Below are 12,174 nucleotides of genomic sequence, written 5' to 3'. Positions count from 1 at the left end.
CAGGCCATGTTCACATTAATGCAGATTAGGTCTGGTGTGTCGATGTACCAAGTCTGTCTTGCTGTCCATGTGGGAGTGCTAAAATAAAAACAGCTAAATTACTGGACTTGTTCAAGTCTGATAAACAAGTTCACCATTTCAAGGTGATTTGTATTGTTTACAAGAAGTATCTCCAATAGATCACCTGACCAAAAAAATGGGTAGTGGTGGCCTAAAGGTTAGAGAAGTGAGCTTGTGACTGGAAGGTTGTCAGTTGAATCGATTGAATGAACATTACCACCACTGTGGTGCCCCTGAGCAAGGCCCTTAAGCAAGGCCCTTAAGCCCAATGGCTCCAGTGGAGCTGCTTCCAGGTGTGAATGTGTAACTGTGTGTATGTAATCACGGCGTTCCCGCTCTCAGTGAGACTCCTCTGAATAAATAAAAGGTGAAAAAAATGTGTCATTATTGCTCAGGATGTTTTCTGTGCTTTATGTGGATAGTAAAGGTTATAATCTGCATTAGTATGTACATGGTCTCAGTGACCACTGAAGCCAAAATGTGGTGTGCCGTTTCATGCCTTTTCTCTCACTCTGTTGAAAGCATTAACTGTGCTGCAGACAGAGCATCGATCTACACAAAACACCTCGATGTCTTTCTTTTGATCCTGGAAACCAGTTTTTTGTCAGACAGAAAATTCGGTTCAACTCAGGACAAACATAAAATCACTATTCCTAGGAGGGGAAAATGTGTTTGGGAAAAGTAAATCTCACAGGAATGATTCATGTTCTCACTGATAACCACATTTCGAAAATTTAACAACGTGGCTTTACACCCTGAGGGTCATGTAACTCACTCAACCCATAAATTATGACCTGATAATAGTGTAAAATCAGTGCAGTGTTACTCAGCAGTCACACTCAGCCAGAAATTTAATGATCAACGCTTTATTGATCAACCATAAAACCTAGTCCCAGTTCTTCACGTAAAATCAATTCAGTTATTTTTTTTCTGTGAAGAGCATTAAATGAAAGCTATGAAAATATTTTAAATTATATTTGTTTTAATGTTGAGTGCATTAACTGTCCCTGGAGGAAGATGATGGACAAAAAAATAATCTGCAAGTGCCAAACATTCGCTTGGTTCCAATTTCTATGCTGTGAAGGTTTTCTGCTTGTATTTGTCTCCTGTGATAGCAAAAATATTTTGCGTTTCGGACTGTTGGCCAAACAAATCAATACATCTGATCACGTCAAGTTATGCTTTGTGATGGGAAACTTTAATATATTCATACATTCAATTAACAAATGATTAATGGACAATGAACATAACTGTTAGTTGCAGCCCTCAATTATTAACAGACAGGTCATTGGTGTGTGTTCCTGTATGTCACAGACACATGAAGTACTGCTAGTCATCAATGTGCTGAGTGTATTTCATGGCCTTACATTATAACATGAAAACAAGAAGATTTGACAGAATTGCAAGTTAATGTTTAAGTTGATTTAATTATTTTGATTGACATTGACATACAGGAAATGTGCTTTATCTACACAGACAAAGAGAAAGAACAAATTCATTCAGTCATTCAGGCCAAAGGAAGCTTTACTGGTGTTTATGCAAAATTTTCATTAGTGTTACATGAAGCTAAATGTTAAATTGGGAGGTCAAAAATGTACCTGTGTAAATAAAAAAAAAAAAGACTAATGAGCTTTAAACCACACAACTTGACAGAGAAATGAGGCTTTGTGAACAATAAAAGAACACGTAAGCTCACACCGTTGTTATTCAAGATTTGCCAGATCAGCTGTCAAAACGATATTTGCTGCAGGGTAAAATGACATTTATGCATTCATCTTCGTCTTTTTTTTTTTTTTTTTAAGAACTTTTTAAACTGTCCTTGCCGCCAAAGTTGGCAACATTGTCTAATCGTTTTTCCAGGAACCTAAATTACAAGAAAAAAATCTTTAGTGATTGTAGGTTGAAAAGAAAAATATTGTTTCACTATGTATAAAAATAGAAGAAATACAACTATGGTACAGTCTGTTAAATTACAATGTATGCCTGTAAATTACTGAAAGTATTAATAATTCAGTGTTTTAAAATAATTCCTTTTTAAAATATGTGTTATGGTCTGCAGAGATAATTGAAGTACTTTGTGAAAGCCGACACCGGCACTTCAACAGTTTTTCTCAACTCGCCTCTATGTGAAATATAAATGAAGTTATGTTACTGTAAATATAAAATACTCAGGACTCCAGAGGGTAAGTCATCTTTGTGTGTTCATAACCAGCTGGCATTTCAACAACATCAGCATGACTTCACTCTGGGTGTGGAAATTTTGCTCCAAAACAGCCCACAAGCCGGAAAGACAGTTTGGAAACCCAGAAAACCTCAGCACCTGGACAATTAACAACGCTATCAACCTCCTGCAGGTGTTTTATGGTCATCTGGTGCAATGCGACAATATAAATCTCACTTACTGCCCTTTTAAACCTCTTGAATTTGTTCTTCCTTTCAACATTTGAGCAAATTATTCCCTGAGGCAACTCCACAGCACTTTTTTTTTTGCCAAGAACCAGCAGCTGCAAACCACGACACACAGGCACCACCTCTTCCGATGCTGCCTGTGGTCACTGCTCACCAGCTTCCCCATCTTATGATGATGATGACATGACCCCAAAACTGACTCAGCAACATCTGAACTGGAACAGAACAAGAGAAAAACATTGTTAGGGAAAGACCACCGAAAACATGTGGAATGACCGTAAATGTAGGAAAATAACGTACAAAATATAAAAACGTATGGTGACACATTGCATTAAGTGGTGCTTAGGTAGTATAGGGCATCATTAAGTGCATTATAGGCCTTCTGTGAGCAAATTAAAAATAACAGGCTGGAACGGCACACAATGCAACACAATAAAATTCAGCTTTTATTGCCCACAAATAAAAAATTGCATTTTGCAGACCTGCAGAGAAGGAAAGATATTTCAATTCCCTAAAAAACAATCTAGACTTTTATTTATCAAGGTTCCTCAGATTGTCCACATGTAATATAATCAGGTATTATAACAGCCAGTAATAGAATATAAACAGTGCAGGGTGCATATTGTTAATGACATTCAGCAATTACTTGTTTCAGGTAATGCTATAATGGCTACTGGCATCAATGACTTATAACAAGCAGATGTATCAAAATCTGGAATGGTTTATAAATTTTACACATTTTCCCTCAGTTCCCTTCTGGTAACACTTTGGATTGTTCTTCTTTAAATGACTGAAGCTCTTAACTGGTATCTGAGGATTGATGAGCTGTGGTTGACATAATTATTTCTATCAAACATGTTGTACCGTCTTTCTTATGATTTTTTTTTTTCAGACTGACAATTTAGACAAAAAATAAAATAAAGCAACAAGCTAAAACATTAATTTGTCGTTTAAAAAAAGAGTTCAGATTAATTTAGGAATTATAAAATCATATTATACATTAGTAAATAAAACTGAATAATATTCCTTCTTAAACTCCATTATTTACTAAACTATGCCTTACCAACCTACCAGCATTGTTTTTCTGGTACAAACAAGTATCAAACTATATATCTGTAATAATAATATCAATAATATATCAGTCTTAACTGTCCCTTCAGCACATCATTTGTCCCCTGTGAAGTCCCCAAGTTTTAGGAGACTTTAACTTTATCTAATTATAGTAAAAACGCACTTCCATAATTACTGCCTTTACAAACATAAATGCACGTCTAGACAAAACTTGGCAAATGTAAATATGTGATTTCTTTACTACAACACTCTCTTTTAATAAACATCTGTGTACAACGTCCAGCGTCATTGTAGCTTCCTGCTTTAATTCCAGACTTTCTGGATCAGTCTGTTGACATGACACACACGCACACTACAAGGCTCATCGACGAAAACAAAGGAAATGTCGGGCTATGATTTTGACTAAAAATACACACTAAGTCACAATCCAGAGATGATCTTCCAGCTCTTATTAAACCAGAATTTTATTTCTTTTTCCTTCAACATTTTGGTCACAGACGGAGGCTCAGCTATAACAGAAATTATGTTTAGGCTCAAAAGTAAAAAAAAAACAAAACAACAACTAGTCCTTTCTTGTTTTTTGCCAGTTTTTCCAAACTACCATGTTATACTGTCATAGTGTGGCATTCTTCATTGATCAATATGCACTATATCTCTGGATATTTATTATGCTACATATTGCATAGTTCCTAGGGGAACTCAGTTTATTTTACAGGGAACAGAAAACTGTAAAAGCCAAAGAGTAAAATAATATGCAGTTGCATATATTTACATGTATAAACAGTGTCCGTGGCTCTGAGCCAGAGCTAAAATAAAACAGTTGACTGACAACAACAAATAGACAGACCTTAAATAGACCTTGAAATGTACCCAGCATGCAGAGAAAAGCTCCATTTAGTTTTCTGTAGTGAGTAAAAATTAGTGTTTAAAAACCTGGCAGCTTTATCCTGACAAGTCAGTCTCACTATTAAGCCCCTGTATTTGAGGCTACATGCTCAGCCTCTTTGTAGCCCATTAAACTTAAGCTATCAGTCTAAATGTATAAAAATAAATGCACAGAAGCAACACAATCCCTTGCCTTACATGACCTCTACAGCACAGACGTGAATGTATGAGTGAGAGCATTTGCCTGCGTCACCTGTACAGATACTATACACTCTCTGCAGAGGAAATGGATGACATAACATCAACACACAGTCTGCACCACAGACTTGTGTATTGATAGAACAACTGCGCAAAACAATGGTGCAGGCACATTTGAGTTTTATGGTTTTAATCTTCCTCATTTTCTTTGTTAGAACATCAAAAAGGCAGAGCCCCTTCTGTTAGCCGCTTAGCAACTGCAGGAGTTATTGTATATATCTGTAAATATACAGCAGAGCCTGAAGAAAGCAAATGTTCTGTCATGCCAAATCTTTATCTTTATTCAGTTTTTAATAAATAGTTTTTCATCTATTCACTTTGGACTTTCTAAACTAAACTTCAATTCAAACATCAGGGGAAATTCCTTAAAACTGTAGCTTAAATAAACATGATTTACAACGTCTAATAATTAGGGTCACTTTGATTTGACCACGCTTTGTTTAGTCATGATGCACCCCGTCTGCAACTTTAAAGCGTTGCCTCCCTGGTAGAATAAAAGGGCCGCACACTTTTGGCTTTACAACAGACAATAGGACCTCCTCCCCACAGCTTTGTGCATCACTGGAAAAGATGAGGCAGAAAGCCGTTTGCAGACATTTACACTTTAGGCTTTTAGCAGATGATGTTCTGGAAAGCTTACACTGACTGTACTGTGAACCAACACATGTGAGATGCTTTGATTGTCAGCGAGATGGCATATAAGTTTTCTTTTTGCATTAATCTGGTCCCCCTCATCATGTGTGGTGTTTATTTTATTAGTCTTTTTAAATCAACTAAAGATATACAGAAGCACTGTACAGTATGTACTCTCCTGCAAAGGCTACAGTATTTAAAATGCATATTCTATTGTTGTGGTTAGCACAACATGTTTAATTATGTTAACGGTCTTATTTCTTTCTTCCTTTATTTCTTCTATATTTCACTTATGATTTGGTTTATAAAGTATATAAATATTGCTATTGCAGTCTGTCAAAGTGTGCTTCTAAATGTTCTTCTAATCAAGTAATCTTTGTCATTTATTGTTTCATGTTTTCTCAAATAGTAATAAAATCTAAGATCATTTTCATCATCACCGGTTTTTAATAGCACTGATTTGCCCTGTTTGAAGATTCATCTATTTTACAAAAATGATTTGATAAGATGATTATACACACATAAATGTTAGCTGTTGTTTGTGGTAGACACAATTAAAATCTCCAGAAACAGAGCTATCTTATGTAAATGCACGTTATACATATACCCAACCACATTTATTAAGACAAATCTCTCTAGTTATCTACTAACTGACAGGCTCTTCTCTGGAGGATGAATGTCTTAAGGTCCCATAGGTGGACGCTATGATTAAAGACCTCGAAGAAGAACAAAAAAGATAAATTACAGTCTTCCATTTATAACCCAGTCTCCTTCCTCGCCCCGTAGCCATTACACCGACCGTAGGCTGGACAAATTTCTCAGCTTTGGTGACGCTGTTAATCATTCTGTTAAGAGCTGAGGAGATAAATTAGTCTGTTGGCCTTTTTAAGTGGAGTACCACTTAGTTTCATACTCAGTATAAAGCTGTGAAAAGATGTTTCAATTCCACTCTGAGTGGTTTACTGGCTTTCTGTCAATTTCAGTACAAGTATCAGATATTACAGTCAACAACCGTGTCTCTGAACTAAGTCAGATTCTCAGGAAATGAAAATAGATAAATTCCAAAATACCACCACTAATTTTTAACAAATACAAATGCCCCAAAGCTCAAACTGTTGGGAAGAGAAACACCTGGAGCAACATTTGAGTCGGCCCATAACCACGACCAGCTTCTCTTTAAAGTAAACAACTGTATGACCGTCTTTAGACAGCAGGGATTAAGTATGGGTGCCCTTTCACTCCAGTGATCTTTTTCACTCAGGACAAAGACATATAACTATGATGAATAATTTACTGAAGGGACAGGATTAACCAGTCTGATAGATGACTCAGTGCTTTGTCTTCCCTGCCTGCTGCATTTAGCTCTTTCTCAGGGCAGCTTTAAACTACATTTATTGAAAAGAAGTGACAGGATGCTCTCAAAGCTTGCAACACTTATTTTTAAATATTTAAAAGCAACATCTCATCTTTGACTGACCTTCATCTAGAAGTGGATTCAAAAAGAGAAATTAGTTTTAAAAAATCCTATTAACGGAAAATGTAGATGTCCCCATAGGTCTTAATATACCAGAGCATCATTTCTCTACGGAATACGTTTTAAACAAGACAGAGACTAGTTGACAGATGTGTGAATGTTGTAAACTAAAGTGAGCAACCAAAAGTATTCCCATTAAATGAAATTAAAATTTTAAAGATGCTGTTGCACATATTGTAACAGTATTGTGTAATATATATTTTTCAGTGCTGCATTTTAATTGGCAAAATTAAAAGAAGCCCAGGAAAACCTCTTGTTATTCCAGTTTGGGAGAATTGATGCATGAGACGGTGACAATATTTAGAACAAAGCTTTGTAAAAAGGCAAATACTATACAGTAAAGCCCAGATCCTTGCTACTAACTGATAAAAGGTAACCTAGCAACACAAATCTATCTGTTAGCCAATTAGCCATTTCATTCTCCAGGATTGTTACATATTTCTGCAACCACAGCTCTTATCTGACGCTCACTTACTCTATCCAGCAAGCAAGCGTGAATACAAATTGTAATTCGGTTGAAGATCAGGGGACACGCCATGGGTCAGTGGGACGTCTATTCATTACTGGTGAAAGGAGATTAACCAGTTTGATGTATTAGGGTGTGTTTTATCTTGTCGTTCATTTTGATGAAGTGGAAACCTGCATCAGTGTTAAGCAGGTTTAAGAGTACTTAACACCAGCTGTATATATTGGCTGGAGATCAAGGGTGAAGACAAAGGACTTGTGCAGCGGATAAGTCATCGTCTTGACAATCCTCTTTTTCACAGTACAGTATCCAACATATAAAGATATTGGCTTATGTGACTTTAAAACATGCAGCTATTAAAATAAGCTTTTATTAAGTAACCTCCTGGGAGGTGAATCTAACACTACAATGACACTTGATTATTTATAATATATTTAACTTTACTCCAGTATTGCCAACTATATGGTCTATTTATGTATACATAGCTAACACAAAAAACATGTAATTAGTTAAATGTAAAAAAGAAATGAGGGTAAAGTTAAAATAATTTTTTAACATTGACCAAGACAATAAAGAAAGTTAAGTCTTGTCTTACAATAATATATTATAGTTGAATGGTCTGGACATTGCTTCACAAATATCTGACTATAAAGGATAAAAGCAGAAACAAATGTGAATATGTGCTTTGTTTACAAAGAAGTTACAATTACATATTAACATTATACTACTGTATGACAAATTTAAGATAAAGCCAACACCCTGCTGGGTTGTCAGAGCTTACTGAAGCCCGTTTGAATGCAGCCTGCGACATGTGGGACATACAGAAATGACACCCAAAAAAACAAAACAACATTTAAAACTGCTGATTCTTTGTGATCAAATGAAGAAGAAGTCACCTACAATAGCACAGGGAAACCACACAGAACATTTAGCGTGGTTTGTTCATCAAAGGTTTGAAAACAGAAACTCATGTTAAAAAGCCTGTTTGCATTGTGCTTGTATTGTTTTTGTTTCTCTGCTGTTGCCTTGCTGTTCTCCTGATTGCTTAGAAGCTCTATATTTTACATTTTGTTGGTAGTTTCAAATGGTTCAAGACTGAGTTATCTGTCTCATACCTGCCCCACGTGTCTACCAGTATGTGGAGAAAAAATAGTGTACGGGGAAACAGATTTAGATTCTCTTGCATTGTCTTTGGTTTAAGGGTAGGTTCACATTTTTCTCTATCTTTAGAGTCAGTGATTCAAATGTGAGAAGAGTTGTGGAAGGAGGCACTGGAACTGTTGACCTCAGTGATACTGTCTGGGTTAATTTTAAGAGATATTGAGACAGTTTTAGCATTTGTTTAGACAGATATGTTCAACATATATACATTTGATAGCTTTACATCATTTATAAGCGTCACACAATTTTACTTTGTTAGAATGTCCTAAGCCTCCCACTAGTTGCACACAGCGACCTATGATTCTTTCATAGGCCCGATTTACGGACGACATTTTGACATGTCAGAGCAACACAGGTGTAAATAATCAAATTAATGACGGCTGAATTGCATTTAGCTGCTTCAGTTTCAGGATCACACTGTCAATTGAAAATAAAAGAGCCATTGTTAATGTTATAAGTAACACCTGTGCTCTCCCTGCTATAACACATCAAAGTGTCTGCAATGGAAAAAAAAAAGACTTATCGTTCACTCACACATGTAAGAATTGAGAGCCGGAGTGAGTGATTTACTTTCCATTGGACTCTCATTTAATCTGCTCTTTATTCTACGTTTCACGGGAGAAGGGGCTCATTTGCTGACTGGAGAGATGGATGTGGAGATAAAATGGCTGGGCCTGAGACCAAAATTAGAGAGGTGGGACATTTGACCACAAATTGTGATCTGCTCGCGCGCGCACACACACACACACACACACACACACACACACACACACACACACACACACACACACACACACACACACACACACACACACACACACACACACACACACACACACACACACACACACACACACACACACACAACATACAGCTGTCAAAACAAGTTGAGGAATAGAGGCTCTTTTGCACGACTTTTAAGAGGGAAAATTTACATCTGCTTCTTTTGTGCTGTGCGTGTGTGTGTGTGTGCGTTTGGCCAAGTGGCCGTGTCCGGACTGAGCACAGGGAAGATCACTGGAAACATGCTGCACTTTCAGTTTCCACTGAGTTAACACATAGATTCACACAGGCTCTCATACACCCACACTGAAGAGAGTCAGTTACTAATTAAATGAAATGATGTGTCTGTCAGACGAAAGCTTCACAGGTCTGTTTTCCGTTTACAAGTTAAAGAATAAAAATCTCGCCACTGACCAATCCCAGAGTACTCGTCTCTGCAGTATACTCTATTTTGGTAAAGCCCCAACTCAGTGTACTGACTTTCTGTGGAGGGCAGTTCTGTCCTAGTTGGAAAACCATTGGCATAACATAAAACTACGTTCCATGAACCCCAATGACCAGGTTATAATTGATCTAGAGTTCATAGATATTTCACTCCTCACACATCACATAAAAGAAAGCCATACCCTCACCAAACTGCACCCTATACCAAAAAAATGCAAGATGCTGTCAAACACACTGGTAAGAGCAATTCTCACCAGCAGTCCTGTTACTTAAAGAAATAACCATTTTAGAATATGTTTGATTACTTGCTAAAAAAAGTTAAATTCCAACTCTCGTCTGTGTGGTGAATATGTAGCTGGAGCCAGCAGCCAGTTAGCTTAGCTTAGCATAAAAGCTGGAAACAGGTAGCCTGGTTCTAGCAATGTCTGTAAAAACAACAATTCCTCCCAATTAACTGACAACATGTTGTTTGTAACATGCATTATGCAAAACCTCCAAATATTTTACACTCCATACTAACAGGCTATTATAACGATAAAATCCTCACTGTAGATCTAGATTTTACTTTGATTATTGTATGAGAAATATCACTAATTTGTTTTCTCTGCAACTCAAACCTGTAATCATATAACTAGGCTGACAAAATACTTTTATTTTCTGAAAAGTCAGCATTTTGGAGTGATAAGGTTTTCATCTGAAAGCAATAACTGATCACATTCATGCCAGTAGTAAAACCATAATAGGCAGTAAGACAACATTTAAAATGTACCAATTATCCTCTCACATATGACATGTCGTCCTTACGTTCCAACAAACTGACAGTAAAACGTGAGATGCTTTAGTTTAACACACAAGTCGCTTGTTCACCCTCAAATAACTGTGATGAAGGTGTAAACATGTTGTGACTGGTCTTCATTAAACCCTGTTAAATCTGAGTACTCCAGTTACTACAGGTTGCTGTGACGTGACTAAACTCCAGCTGAGGCAACAATCACTTTTATACAATCAGTGTGACAGTCCCCTCTATTTTACTGTACATCTGGCAGCCCTCATATTAAAGGCAATGCATATTTAAACCTTGATAAAGTCCCAGGTTTACTTGCTTAATGCAGTATCACTCCACCCTCAACTGTACTTTTCCTAAATGCTTCGTCAGCTGCTCTTCTTAGCCGCTTTACAGTTCTTGGCTCTTGTTATCTCCTCTGTTGCCAGGTACTCTCTCTCTCTCTCTCTCTCTCTCTCTCTCTCTCTCTCTCTGATATATAAAGCTCCAAACACACATTTACATTCACACACATACTTGTACACACACACAGCAACGTATGAGCTTATAGTGTTGACACTTGCATTTTCCCCCCGTCTGACGCCATGACACTTACAGTATTGATCATTAGGACTTTGTGATGAATGGATGGACTCCACTTTAGCTAATTAATCTGAGCCGCTGCACCTGCACTCAGTCAGTCAACCAGCATTAGAGAGTCGGCTAAAATGTAAACGGTAGGCGAGGGAGGATATTTGAAGGAGGGGAAGGAGGAGAGAAGAGGAAGGAGGATGTAGAGTGTGTTAGGTGTTAAAAGCAATGGTTTGGATGGTTTGTTTGAAGGTGACTGCAATGAAAAAATACCCCCATGATGTACCTCCGGTTTATGAGTTTTTTTTTTGCAGACTGTTTAACAAGCCTTTAGAAAAGGTGACTGGCTGGAGTGTCATCAAAATGGCAGCAGGTTCCCCCCTTGATGTTTTACCTCCACAATAAAAGTCAAAATAAACCACAGAATGTTTCTTTTTTGCATTTTGGCTACAGGTTCCTTTTATAAATGCAGTTCTTTCACTCCACAATATGTATTATTGCTGCAGTAGAGAGGGAAACAATGGTCGACATTGAGAAAGTAGAGTAATAACTACATTATTCTCATAATAATTAGAGATATTAACTACTTTAAAAAGGTCTCACAATAAATATGATCCTCAGCAATCACAATTACATTTCAGATAGCACATAGACGCACAATTAAGCCTAAACCCAAGCAAACAATTTAACCTTGATTTTAAACTTGAACTTAGTTGCCTCTGAACAATTTTAGAATTGGGCTGAAGTTGTGCCAGATGGGGGGGTTTAATGTGCAGTTTGTATTGGGGTCTCAACACCAGATTAATTGCCTGAATGATAAACAATCTGGCTCAGACATTTGGGCCTGTTGTCTTGCATTTTGTGCAATTCGGTGGCTCGATTTTTTTCACCTGGCTGCAGGCAAAAGATCCATTATAAACTGCAGTGAGTTTATTTTAATTTGGCGAAAAAACAAACTTCACTGCATAACAGACCAGAGTTTAGAGTCGATTTATACAAAGTAACACTGACTTTCTCTCTTTTTGTCATCTTTGTTGAGGATGTAGTTGTCTTGTTTGAATAAACTTTATTAAATGGACACAGAGGCGTTCCATACTTCAGCTCAGTGTGAGCCTA

At 37.1% G+C, this 12,174-nt stretch overlaps 1 long non-coding RNA gene across 7 annotated transcripts in view; it reads right to left on the bottom strand.

Moving 5' to 3' along the window:
- Positions 1-1,236: 1,236 nt before the first annotated feature.
- Positions 1,237-12,174, bottom strand: part of LOC127377604 (uncharacterized) — a 77,025-nt gene continuing 66,087 nt past the window's right edge. For all 7 annotated transcript variants that reach the window (XR_007887721.1, XR_007887716.1, XR_007887717.1 and 4 more), the window contains one exon: positions 1,237-2,684. This is a non-coding gene — a long non-coding RNA (uncharacterized LOC127377604). The remainder of the gene's footprint in view (positions 2,685-12,174) is intronic.

Source organism: Dicentrarchus labrax, unplaced genomic scaffold (assembly GCF_905237075.1).
Source record: "Dicentrarchus labrax unplaced genomic scaffold, dlabrax2021, whole genome shotgun sequence".
Lineage (NCBI taxonomy): Eukaryota > Metazoa > Chordata > Actinopteri > Moronidae > Dicentrarchus > Dicentrarchus labrax.
Note: the sequence above shows the minus strand (reverse complement) of the source record. Positions and strands in the feature narration are given on the sequence as shown.